This window comes from Passer domesticus, chromosome 5, assembly GCF_036417665.1.
Source record: "Passer domesticus isolate bPasDom1 chromosome 5, bPasDom1.hap1, whole genome shotgun sequence".
Lineage (NCBI taxonomy): Eukaryota > Metazoa > Chordata > Aves > Passeriformes > Passeridae > Passer > Passer domesticus.
This window is the reverse complement of record NC_087478.1, coordinates 31,286,878-31,299,431: the sequence shown is the minus strand read 5'-3', so window position 1 is coordinate 31,299,431 and position 12,554 is coordinate 31,286,878. Positions and strand designations below refer to the sequence as shown.

Below are 12,554 nucleotides of genomic sequence, written 5' to 3'. Positions count from 1 at the left end.
AATAGGGGCTGAACTTCAACAATTAGAAACCAGATCATGGAGGAATAGGTCTATAAAAGTGTCTTGTAGATGAGATGAGAACTAAATAGGAGTTTTTCTGGGTTCTTTTCTGTTTTGTTTAGTTTGTTTGTTTGTTTATTTGTTTGAGTAGCACATGACATAGCTGAGATTCTTCTCTGTGAGCTTGTTAGCAGGAGTTGGAAAAAAAGATGCAAATCCTCAAGCTTTCATTCCAGTGAAAAAGACAGAGCAAGCCAACATATTGCTAATTAGCAGACACACTCATAACATATTCCAAACATTTGAATTAATCAGTTATAAAACATAAATATTTTAAAATGCAATTTCATGAGACTCTGCAATTTATAGTTATTACATAACAGAAAGAGGGTACTAAGTTTTCAAAATTGAATTAATTTGAAATGAAAAGTGTTTGAAACTGCTCATTCTTAGTCTTTTTATTAATCTTCTTAACTTGAAGTTCTTTTCCATCTTGCAATCACGTACAAAGCATGAGAGAATTCTTCCATACTACAGAAATATTTTCCGAGCATAATAACATGATTATTATGCTTATCTGACTTGTAAATTATAGAATACTATACATATTGGAGATACTGATTTTAAGAATGAAGTCATGTAAACATGCCTTCAATTAATTTACCTTTGACCTTCTGTGTGACTGTGTTTGCCATCAGAAAGGACTCATTTCTTAATTTCAGCCCTTTTCAGTCAAAGCAATGGGATAAGAAATGACATTCTTTGTCACAAAAGGAAATGGCAGCAATTCTGTCACTGTAATAGTGGGAGAAGAAATATGTGAGACAGAAATAACACCAGCTCTGAAACTTCTGTATGACCCCAAGGACTAGAGAAGGCCAGAGCACACTGTTTGTCCCCACGGCAGGCTGTATCTGAGGAGGCAGCCCTAGCATTCCTGGCTTCTCTCTGTTCAAAATGTTTTTCCCTAGAGGTTGGTAAGTTTATTTTTTATAAAATCCTGGCACTTCAAGGATGAAATTATCTTTTTTCTGTGGTGTGCACTCTCAGGCAAAAGTAAAACTTCAGTTTTGACAACCTGACAAAGAATTAAAGGAATGTGATACATGTGTTATTTTCAGTTGTTCTGGTAGCAGGGCTTGAATGAGTGTTATCTGAAGGGATGCAGTAGGTAAATATATAACCAGCAGGCCAGTCTCTTGTGTAGCTACTGGGAGGACAGCAGGAAAATTGATTCTTACCCATTGAACCCTGACACTCATGATAAAACTGTGGCATTGGTACAAAGTGCAGTCTTCCCTTTAGGGGCTTCTCCATTTCCAATTAGATTGCCTCATGGCAGTCTTTTAAAGATGCTTTAAAGAATCTTTTAAAGAATGCTATTTGCTCTGTTACTTTTTATTGTTCTTATTCTTTTAGCCAGGCCTGGCCTAAGAGCTGAATGAGTTCATGTGTATGTCCAAATGCAGCATTTCACTTACTGGTTTCAACATTTTTATTTTTATTTTATTTTCACTTTTATGAGCCTTTGCTCAGCTGCAGCTGGGAATTAATCACTGAATTTCAGTGCTTTTCTCATTCATCTGAATCCAGGTGGGATTTTATACGACATTTTGTTTACCTTGTACTTAGTGGGGGGTTCAATTCCCTAAGTAATCAATCTCATGCAGTCTTCTATATTAAATCGAGGATTAACAAAAAGAGATTATAGGAGACGTTCAAAGATCATGGACATTGTCCTTGTTTCTTACTGATGAGTATTTGGAAATTAGCTGAGGATGTCACTTTTGGAGTGAAATTTATGGCCATGCAGAGCTGTGTTGGATGGTGCCTCTACCAGCCAGGATCTACCAGATCACACTGGCATGAGGTGATGGGGTGACACACTGCAACTGGCAGCTCGTCACAGCCCTGGACAAGACACTGCAGCATTAGTGCAATTTGCAGAGATTTGTTACAGAAATATGAAGATTTATTAGTTGATTATGGATTGAAATATTTGTGTGGAAGTTGCAGATGAAACAGCAGAACAAAGTCTAGAAGGACAGGTCAGATAATACACTATGTGTAGGATTTCATTCAAAGCAAGAGGAGGAACAAAATGACCTAAAGATAAGGTAACAAGAATATGAAGAACATGACTGGAGCCATAAAATAACCAGATAAGTTAAGCAATAATTATGAGGGCTCAGTTGACATACTGAGGCAAAAGATCTCAAACAACACCCACTTCCGAAGGGCACGACAGCAAATCGACACCAATTCCTCACTGCAAGCCCTGATATACGTCTTAGTGCTGCTGAGCATATGTGTGTGAAAATGTGAATGAGTAAAAATCAGTGTAGAGATTTTGTAAATAAAAATCACTTTTCCCTTCCATTAGACCTCACAGTGAACTACCATTTTAGTAATTTACTACAAATTTGCCTTGTGGAGATGCAGGAAGAAAAAGCACAACAGAGCATTCAATGATGTAGCAATTCTGCTTTTAGAAGGATCTCTCTCTGGGCATAGGGCATTCTCTTCACACATCAGCAAGCTGACAGGTGTCCCCTCAGGGGCTGGACATCATATCCCACTGAGCTGGGTACCTGGAATCTGAAATAATTGAAATGAAGTGTAGAAGGCTTTTGAACAGGATCTGAATTTTGTGCTGGCCCACTGAATATTAAGGATAATGAAAGCATAAATAATGTCAAAACAGCAACAGATGCTCCATACCCAATCTTACACAAAAATAGGATTAAAACCATTTTAGACTTCGGAAATAACAAAGATGCATTGTCATCAGCCTTTCCAGTAACCTGCAGCTGTTCTATGTCAAATTTAGTTCAATCCAGCTGAGACACAATATATGTTCTAATTTTACTGAAAGTTGGAACCATTTTGGTCTCATAGCTCCAAAATTTAGTCTTCCTTTGTTGTATAATCAAACTGGAAATGTTAGCAAGCAGTCTTTTAAATTACATCAACTGCAGAATTAAAATTACTGAAAAGAGAAGAATTTGGGGATGAGGAAGAGATGGGGCAGGAAGATTTTGGGTCATATGACTGACCAATAAATCCCTCCAAGGGAAGAAGCCTGAAAGGAAATGGTCAAGGGTGATGTAATCATGAAGTTCAAGGACTATTGTAGGATGTGACTAACCACAGCTGCTGTAAAGAAAACTTTTTTGCAACAGGACTCCTTGGCAAAGGAGGATGACCTTTGTTTTACATAAACATCTATGAAAAGTTGAGTAGCTTAAATGGTAGTGTAAATGTTTCTCACTGAACTCATTAAAAGAGTGTAAATGTCTCCCTGAGTTAGCCAGAAGAGCATGGGGGACTGATTATGGGGCTCAGCCTGATACAGAGTATAAAAAACTAGTCAACTTGCAAAAGTGTTTTGAAGAGAACAGGCTTGAGCAGCTTTAAGCCCATAAATTCCTTTCCAACAACTGGAGATGTCCAGAGTCATGACAATAAGTATATAATGGAGTTTGACAATGGGAATCCCACAATTAAACTGTTTAGTGCAGTTGCAATTGATGTTTTGCTAAGTCTAACTTAGAGCAGTTTTGTGTTTTCAATATATTTCTATTACTCTGCTAAATCAGAAACCCCTATAACATAAACTATCTTTAAATAACTACATTTTACATTAAACATTTCACCTTCTATGTGTGGAATATCTAAAAGAATCCAGTCAGGGAGTATTGGACTCTAACAGGCCATTCCTGTCTTCTTTCAGTACTGTGTTGCCCTGAGGATGCTGCTGACCTCTGAGAAAGTGAGAAGAAGCAGTATTAGCTTGGCAAAGCTGCAGTAACCCTTCTGTGAACTCGGGTCCTGCATCCTCCTTTTCTCAATAACCTCTGTGCATGGACCAAGCTTGAGAAATCATCAAGTGCTTGCTAACGCATATGATATGACTTCTGAGTGGGTTTTTCTTCCATTGTAACATTTCTTTGCAGTATAACAACAACAATAGTTGTTGTTAGTTGTAGTATTAGTATTAGTGTTACTATTACTATACTACAGCAAAATATTTAGAGCATCTCTTTTCAAATTGATGACATTTAATATTTGGGTTCCTGGGAAAATCTGGGACTGTGTATTTGGAGATTCCTACTTCATAAATTTTCATGTTTGCTTTGAAAACTCCCTCTAATGAGTACACTAAAGGCAATTCTGTTAAAAGTCTGCTGGATTACAGTCAAACCCTTATTCCTAGGTATTTCTTTTAAATTGACAAAAGAGATGGAGTGCTGCATAACTTTGATAGCAACCTTAGTGTAGCTCATTGCATGTAGTTCAGTGCAATATGCCTTAGGTAAAGAGACAGAGCTTTGAAAGCCTGATCCTGAACATTTTAAAACAGGAGAGATTCAAATAACATATTTTCCTCTTCAAGGACTATAGAAGAAGATTATGATGTACCTTTCAGACTCTGAAGTACATAATTTTTCATTATTAGAAATAATGCAATAAACATCACACCCCAAAATATTAGTTTTTCAGTTCCTGTGTGTTCCTCTAATCTCAGAGAATATTTTAAAGATCTGCCAGTGGAAGGCATAGGGGCTCTTACCCTCTGGATGGGGCTCCTTTATTACCTTTTTAGTGTGGATCTATTAGAAAGAAAAGACTATTTTAATATAGTTTTTCTAAAACCTCTCAGTCCTTCTGCCTCTAGGCCAAAATATGGCTCCCATTCATATCACTAAAGTCAGTGGACTCTTTCCTTTCATTTTTCTCTTTAGTTTAAGATGTAAAAACGGGGATAGAAATCGCTGAATTTAATCGGGTTTTGTATGCATAAATCTAAGGGTACATTTTCTTACCTTACATTTTTCAAAAGTGAGTTTCCTTTAGAAATAGCAATCTGGTAGTCCCAGTTGGACCAGCATTGTTTGACAAATTAAAAATGCCTTGAAACCAAGTCATAATCCTCTACAGAACTCCCCTCTACTCCCTGCTGTAAGGATATTTATGGCTAGAAATAAAAAATGCACAAAAAGAAGATATAAATGGCAAATGATAAATAAGTGTTCAAGAGTTGAAAGCCAGTAGAAATTTTTAGATGACCCTGAATGATTTACCATTTTTTAAAAGAACACTCTGTCTATTTTATGATTTGACCAAGGTAAGACAAAATAAAGAATGAGGTAAGCACTTTTATGGCATGTGTCAAAAACTGGGAAAGGAATGTGTGTGAACTTTTAGGGAGTTTTTCTATTAAGAACTAATATCTCTTAGTTAAAATATATCAGTCATGGGGTCCAGTAGAAATTTACAGCCTACAGATATCTGCCTGGGAGGGATCTGAGTGGGAAACAAGCTGCAGGTCATTTCACTGCTGGTACAAAACCACTGTAAAACCTTGAATTTGGAGAGTCATCTATGCTCTCATGTTGCTTTTGTTAACAAGAATAAATATATACTCCTTGCGCTGTTTACAATGTCGAGTGGTAATACAAACCAGGACCCATCAGTCTTGCAGCATCTGACAGGTCTCAGACACCCTGAGACAGACATTTGTGCACATTGGAAAACTGCAATACTTAGTGTACATACAACCTTGAGACTTACAAATATTTAAATGTTTGATAGCTAAGTGCTTGATTCACAGATCCATCACCTTCTGTAAGAAATGGAGTGCAAGATAAAAAAAAGCTCAATGGTCAGGTTGTCTCTTGTCTTCTGCAGTTAGTGACATGGAAATGGAAAACAGAAGGAAGGGAAGGAGGAACACTTGTTGCCACAGCAGTACAGACAAAGGGAAGAGCAGCAGTAGAAGGATGCAGCCTTGAAAGGCCACTGACTTCCCCTGTGCCAGGTGTGCCAAATGTTGGGGTGAAGTAGACATGAGTAGTCTGCTATGTGTTTCTAAGTCGTGTTACAGAAATCAGTGCAATTTCTTGGTGCTGTACAGCACTGAGCTGAGGACTCCCTGTGGGCAGTGCTGTGCAATGAATTAGTAGGAGCTGATCTGCTGCTCTGAAGGATCTCAGTCTGGGGATGCACCTGCCAGTCCTAGTCTCAATCTATCTTCTGCCTTTTAGTGCCAGCTGTGATGCTGGGTCCTGGTGCAGTACCAAAGCATTTGAGGCAGGGGCCAGTGGGAGCAAGATGGATATGTCCTCTTGGGGTTCTCCTGGGTAAAACTGGGTCCTTCCTGCAAAACAGGGGCAGCACTCATCAGCAAATGAATCAGGATACAGGTGTCATGAAGCAAGTTACTGGGGAGCAGTGAAGATCTACAAATTACCTGTTTTGCTGACTATTGGCGCACCAGCTGTGAGTAATCAAATGTTTAAGGGCTGGAGAACTGCACAGATGTGAAAGAGGGTGGGAAAATCTCACATGCCAGTGCTTTGCAACAGCAGGTTGTATGGCTGGTGGCTCACTGCAGAGATAAGTGAGGCTTACATGGCCCCTGGTTAACAGAAGCAGCCTTTGGCCTATGAAACTGTATTCTTTTCAAGGCCCTTACATGAGTGAAGAGCCTTGAGGGAAACCATCCAAAGCAGTATGGGACTTCAAGATGAATTCAACTGCTTTTGAAGCTGAAGATCTAAGCAAACCTAAAAGCCCTGCTCTTTTTAGCTCACAACTGTGTTTATTGGTTTTGGCTGGGCTTTTTTTAGCTGAATTTGTCTTTTATGGTAAGTATTAGATTAGCTGACTATCCCTGATTTCTTGGGTCATGACTGGTAATAGGAAGAAGACTGCAGCACAAACATGAACTTTGCAAAATCTTACCATTAGCTCTCCCTCTACTCTTCACCCTAGGGACAGTTCATCTCTGCCCTATAAGCATGGTTCTCAGCAGACAGCAATCTGTTCTGTAAACAAACTGATTTCTATTCCCTTGGGGAAACAAAAAAAACAAAAACAAAAAAAAAAAACCACAAACAAAACCAAAAAACCACAAAAACCAACAAAAACCCCAACAAAACAAAACAAAAAACCAACAAATAAATTTATAGTCTGTTAAATCAGTTTTCCAGTCTCAAGCAGAAGCAGACAGACAACATTTGGCATCTGGGTTGGTTTTCTTTCACACTCTCTTGAAGACACCCCCACAAGTCACCAGCTGTTTCAAGGAAAGGCCATGCACCTTTCCTCTTTCCCATGAAGGAGAATGGAAGAGTTAAATTTGCTGTTTGAGACTCCAGGAGAGTTACAGGTTAGGACTGCATTTACATCTATTCTAATCAGTGGGAATGTTAGAAAGGAGCAAGAAAAAGTGCATGAGTATTCCTTTTCACAGAAATAAAAGCTATTATTTAATCCCACTGAATGACTGACAGTAGAAAATTTGTTTTATCATTTATTATAGTAACCAGTCTCCTGCCCTGAAGTCCTCACTAGCTACAAGGACTTGTAAATTCTGTTTTGACTGTGCAGAGATTTTTAAACTCCAGTTTAACCTATCCATCAGTTGTCTGAGCTGCACTCATGTATCTGTGGATTAGCAATCTAGTCTACAAGTAGGACATTCCTGCAGCTGTTCAAGTTAGTCCATGTGGCATTCAAACAGAAATAGGACTTGAATTTGTAGACAGATTACTGCTCTGTCATTTCTGGATAAATTCAAAATCCTCTCACCAAGGAACACTTTTTTTTTGGTACAGAACTGCATAACTGTTCACTGGACATACTATTTAAAAAGTTAGGGATGTAAGATATGATGTTTTTAGATCTACCTGTAAATACTGGTACGACAAACCCACAGCATCTTCTCTTGGTCTGATAATTCCAACTTCTTATGTAACCAGATTTTCATCAGTTTCTAAAAGAAATGTGAGGGAGTGAGAAAGGGTGATGCTCATTTCCCCAGGGAGCCACTAGGACACAGCCAGGTTAAGTACTCACACCTGGGATCTGGGCAATAGTGTCACATCACAGAGTACAGTCATTGCCACCAGTAGCCAATTCTGTACTTTTGTCTTTCTAACCTACAAAGCATTTGCTTTCTAAGACTCTTAGTAAACAGCTTTTACTTAGAGTTCTCAGAAAACTTCTCATTTTCTTTGCAAAAGTTGCTCTCTCTTAAACCCCAAATTATTCCCATATCCTACCTGTCAAGTAATCAAGTCTACTTCTGACTTTTTTCCCTGGTGGAGAAGAAAAACATTCTCCATTTTCATGTGCATTTTTTTTGACTAGTGTAAAAAAGTTTCTTGAGAAATGCAGGAGTGGTAACACATCTAGGACAGCATTTGGTAACTCTGGACGACAGTTTACATGTTTTGCAAAAGTAAGAGCAAGGCATCTCTGCACTTTCCAGCATGCAGCACATAACATCCTTTCCTACAGCTTATGAGTCATTGTGGCTCTGATTTTATTCATGGCCTCTGAAATCAGGCTGTGGATGCTCTCTTAGCTGACTGCTTTCTTCCTGATCCCCTTGCCTGTTGGTGTGACTGTGGACTGGAGCGTCTGAATGTTTACAGCAGAACTTCCAGATGTCATTCAGCAGCAGAATTAAAAGGTGTAGCAGTGGTTTTTCTTCTCTGGTATGTTCTTGGGCACACGTGTGTGGTATGAGTGCAGGATGTAGGTGTGTGTACAGAGACACGTGGAGCATATCAGTATAATAAAGCTCAATGGACTCCAGCGTGGGCAGAACTGCAGTGATTATCACATTTTCTAGAAATGACCCACAAATAACAAAACATCAAACAAATTATAAACATTCCAATTGTACAGAAAATGTTCTCTACTCCTCATTCATCACCAAAAAAGGGAATGTAAAACTTTTGAACAAAATGTACCATCAGTTAATAAACAGATTAAATATTACCCATATCAGTTTTATTTATTGTAATTTTTCAAGTAGCATGAAAATGCTGGATAGTTTAAAAACATAATACCAAAGTGGTGTTTCCTGTGAAGTCTGTTATGGGAAAACTTATCTGTCCTGCATTATTTACAAAAGATGGTTTTACCATTATACAGACAATTCTATAAGCAAGACACAAATCCTAGTTATTAAAAGGCATATGGCAAAAAAGAAAAATGTGGATATGCTAATTCACAGGTATAAAATAATATCTATCTATCTATCTATCTATCTATCTATCTATCTATCTCTCTATCTCATGTTTGTAATTGCCACCCACTCCAGGAAGCCAAGGGCTTTTTAGATTTAAAAAAAATAGTTTAATTAGGATATTTTTATGTTTTTCTTTCATTGAAATGAAATTAAACCTTAGCTTTAGAGAGCACATCCTTCCACCATATGGAAGTTGAAAAAGAATTATTTTGCAATATGATAATGAGATGACCCTTCCTCTAAAAACACTCTTACACTAGCATTCAACTAATTTTTTCTTCCTTTTCTTTCAAACCATTTTTCCTTTTCTATACCTTCTAAGAGAAAACATGAAAATTCCAGTTTTGGAAATAAGCCTCACATTCTGTTCAGCTGTGTGAACTATTCAATTGTGAGACAGGATTTTCATCATAAGAGCTTTCTTATTTAAGAAAGGAAAATGGAGGTGCTTGAAATGACAGGTGTTCTGAACATCTGGAGAAGAAAATCAGCCATTGATGGCAACAACACACTCCATGTTAAAAACGTAAAGTGGTGCAGCTGGCAGTGCTGCAGCTGTTTCCTAATCCCTGCTAGCTACCTTGGGGGATTGCTGTGTGCTTTGGAACCACTCCACAAAGCTCACGTGAGCATCTGAACATGCTCTGAGAGTGGCTCTGAGAACTGGCTTCACATTTCCAGCAAGGAAGACAAAAATATCCCTGCTTATTTTCCATAACACTACAAGACACTTACCCATCAGTCCTGGAAGACGATTCAAAGTGTTTTCAGATGAAGAAAAATTACAATTTAGATTGGCTATCAATGAAGTCTCTTTAAATTGTTACAAGCATTGAGTTCCCTGTGTCTGATATGCTTACAGATTTTGACTTTTATTTCCAAACAGAATTTCAATTTCTATCAGAGTTCTCTTACAAACCTTTCAGTTCTTACTTCTGAAAAGTCCCTTCTGCACTGAAATTCCTCCACGTTATGCAGTTTATTGGTAAATGATTCCTTTTCAACATCCATCCACACCTTTTATTAAGGCCGCATGCACATTTTGGTGCTTGCCACGTGCCTTAAGAACCTACCCAATATTTCAATATTCTACCTATATTCTTCACATATTTAAGGGCCTCGATCTAAAATGTATTGTCAAAACTGAGCTGTGAATGATACAAAATCATTTCTGTCAGACTTTAAATACTCAGACATTTATTAAACCTACAGAAAACCTTCATGTAGCTACCCCAGTAATAAAAATATAAATAGCCACACAGTAGATGTTCCCAAGTGATGATGTGGACATTCTTTAATATGTTGCGGCTTGCATGAATTCCTCATTACCTTCCAGTTTTTAATTTTTATAAATGGGTCTTTGATTCAGAAATGTACTTTCATCTATGTCACAAAGCATTCATTCTTTGCAGTGTACTGAGGTGTTATCAGTCTTCTGGATTACACACTGGGTTAAAAATCATGAGAATTTTATAGACTCTTACATTATATTTAATAAAGAAATGCCATGCACTAGATGTTTTGGGGCCAAGCAAACAGAGTATAGTGCAACTGACAACTGCAGTAATAACAAGTGAACTTTTCAAGTGTGCATTTGTGTGCGAGGGGAGACCATTGTGGTTTGTACTGGTGCTGACCCAAAGCTATATAACCCTTGGGTAGGAGCATCCCCGCTGCAACTGTTACAGTCTCTCCTGTAGGCAATGATTAACAGTGAATGTCTGGGAAACAGAAGTGTAAGTCAGCCTTTGCTGGTCACAAAGGCAATAAGCTCCTAAAGACAAATAACATTCATTATCATTAAGATACTGCCTACACAGCATTATATTAGCTCTGGAAAAACAAGCTGGCACTCTGTCTTCTATGTCTGTTAAATTCACTGTTAAGTTTGACTCCCTTTGCCTGTGTAACTCACTGTCAAGGAGACTCCAGAAACACTTATTCTGAGTGAATGAACTAGAAATTGAACTAAAAATACCAGCAATTAATTTATTCATAGTTTGTTCTAGTCCTCAACACAGCTGTCAATTTCTTGCAGAATACTTCAGCTAAATTTGTCAGTCTATCCAGAATCCATCATCGTGATTTTGGCTCTGCAGAGAGTTTTCTGTACCAGTAGGACAATTTTCTTTAAAAAGAAAATTTTCTTAAAAAATTTAACAGATTCTGGGACACACAGGCACCTCAGCACCTGCTTTCTCCTTTAGATCTGAGGGTGAAGTGTCCTTAAGTAACAGGCAGGATGTTCCTCAAACATGAGTTTAGGAATCAAGCTGAGTTTTATCTGAGTTTAGATACCTGGTTGTCTACCCCACAGGGTCCTTATAAATGAAAACAAATAGACTTTGTTTCCAGTCAAAACTATGGTTTTCCACAGAAAGATTAATGTTGTGCGTGAAGGTATTTAAAACCTCATTTTGCCACAAGGAAGAGTCTGAAAACTTGCACTGCATTCTCTCTGGGTCTCCTGCAGTCACTGGTTGGAGCAGGAGTCCCAAGAAGCAGTGATAGTGCTGGGGAAGGCCCATGTATCCATCATCATGGATGGCTCTTGGACTCGACCTCTGCACTGATGCTGACCCTGCTAAAGGGCTGCTATCCAGCTGACATGGTTGAGTCGTACTGGTTTGGTAGGACTAGGGTACTTAGTACCTAAATAACGCTGGGAGAACAGAGACTGGCCCTGAAAGAACACCTTGATCTGTGTCAGTATTTGGACAATATGAAGAAGACTTGTGTTTGTCTCAGTGCTTAAAAGAAAAAAATACCAATAGCAGCAACAACAACAACAACAACAAAAACAAACAAACAAACAAAAACAACAACAACAAAAACTACAAAAAGCCACCAAACCAAACAAACTCCTAAATAAAACAAGAGGTACTGTGCTTCCCCAGAAACTGCCTCTGTTGGCTACAGAAGGCCCAGCTCACCATTACACTGGCACCACACTGTGGACACGAGCTACTACTGCAAAGCTCTTTTGTTTCTGAAATATATCTTGTGCTCTGGCGCAAAGTATTTTTTTAAACCATATTTATCCTATGGGATAAAATAATCCAGGGTTTTGGAAATGCCATTTGCTACCTGATTTGCCTGTGACAGACAGCAGGTTGGTGGTTTTTCAGGCATGGAGATTGTGAGGGGTAGGACACAGGTAACACTTGCCATCAGCCGCCTTCCCCATAGCTGATGAGAAGAGGGAGATGCTGAGGGGAGAGAAAGCTCTAAGGAAAATTGAGCAGCTCCTTCTCTCCCTGGTGGTGCAGCTTGGGCCACCATTCTCCTGGGAGCGAGGCCTCACACTAGGACAGGCCTCGGCAGCAGCCGCAGCAGCCATCCTACACGGGAGCAAAAACCAGAGCCACAAGTTTCCAGGGGTGTTATTCAAAAACACTGTCTGGGCCTGGCTTTCCAAATGAAGATCTTCCCAACAAACTAAGAGAGCTACTCTTCATCCATAGCATTTTCCAGGCACAGTGGAAGTCATGATGATCTCTAATGTTTA

General features: G+C 38.7%; 1 long non-coding RNA gene across 1 annotated transcript; it reads right to left on the bottom strand.

Moving 5' to 3' along the window:
* Nucleotides 1-454: 454 nt before the first annotated feature.
* On the bottom strand, nt 455-12,341 carry LOC135301318 (uncharacterized). Its single transcript, XR_010363070.1, has 3 exons — nt 12,134-12,341; nt 7,695-7,780; nt 455-6,160 (listed from the first exon to the last, which is right to left on the bottom strand). It is a non-coding gene; the product is annotated as an uncharacterized LOC135301318 (long non-coding RNA).
* Nucleotides 12,342-12,554: the final 213 nt, after the last annotated feature.